The sequence below is a fragment of the Gavialis gangeticus genome, unplaced genomic scaffold (genome assembly GCF_001723915.1).
Source record: "Gavialis gangeticus isolate Ggan-Ray unplaced genomic scaffold, GavGan_comp1, whole genome shotgun sequence".
Lineage (NCBI taxonomy): Eukaryota > Metazoa > Chordata > Crocodylia > Gavialidae > Gavialis > Gavialis gangeticus.
Genome location: NW_017729023.1, coordinates 7,504,649 through 7,505,611, shown reverse-complemented (window position 1 = coordinate 7,505,611; position 963 = coordinate 7,504,649). Strand labels below are relative to the sequence as shown.

Below are 963 nucleotides of genomic sequence, written 5' to 3'. Positions count from 1 at the left end.
CTAATTTAAAACAGAGTCAACTGCAAATGCAGGGGAATATGCAAATAACCAATCCCACAAATCCATATCAAGTTCTAATAGGGTTACCATACATCCAGGTTTTCCCAGATATGTCCTCTTTGTGGGTCCTCCCATTTCCAACTCAGCTTTTTTTAAAAATCTAAACAAATGCCTGAGATTTTGCTCTGCGCCACTGGTGGGAGCAGGGGGAGGGCAATTAGAGGCAGAGGCACAAGTGTGACCAGCATCCACCCAGGCAGGGTGGCAGGAGCAGCCTCGGCAGCTGGATGCATGTAAGTCTATGGGGGGCGGGGGTTGGAGGGCCAGGGCTTGGGGGTGGGGGGAGTGGAGGGTGTGTACCCACTTGCTGGCACTGGCAGAAGCTGCCAAGGCTGCAGCTGGGCATGGGAGAGGCACCTGCCCCTCTGGCAGGGGAAGGAGGCAGAGGGGCCATTTTGGGGGTGGCAAGGAGCTCTGTGGCCAAGCTGGGGCACCAAGGCTGGTGTCCATGCTCGCAGAGGCAAGGCAGCTGGGAGACACTGCCTGGGAAGCAGGGTGGGGGTGGGTCTGGCCAGGCTGCCTGGCACAGTATGAATACCCCAGCCCAGGGAAAGGGGTGCCACAGGCATCTCCTCCTCCCTCCTCTAGCCCATGCCAGGGCCAGATTCACTCTGGCACTGCCCGCACAAGTTGGAGCCACCGCGCTCTGGGCTAGGTGGATGGGGGCATCTAGGGGTCCCCTCTGGCACAGCTGCAGGGATTAGGGTGCTGCAGATCAGGAGTGAGGGGCACCAGCAGCGCCAGGGGGCTGTGCGTTGGGAGTAAGGGGTACCAGCAGAGCCTGGGGGGGGGGCGGGGGTTGGGAATGAAGGGTCCTCTTTTTTGGAACTGGAAATATGGTAAACCTAATTAAAGGTCTAACTCCAAAAACAGGAGATTGGTTGTTGAGGCCCTGAAAGACCA

The 963-nt window shown here is 57.9% G+C and overlaps 1 protein-coding gene across 2 annotated transcripts in view; it reads right to left on the bottom strand.

Annotated features, from left to right (window-relative positions):
• WRN (Werner syndrome RecQ like helicase) overlaps nucleotides 1-963 on the bottom strand; it is a 197,497-nt gene that overhangs the window by 138,988 nt on the left and 57,546 nt on the right. The window lies entirely within an intron of this gene.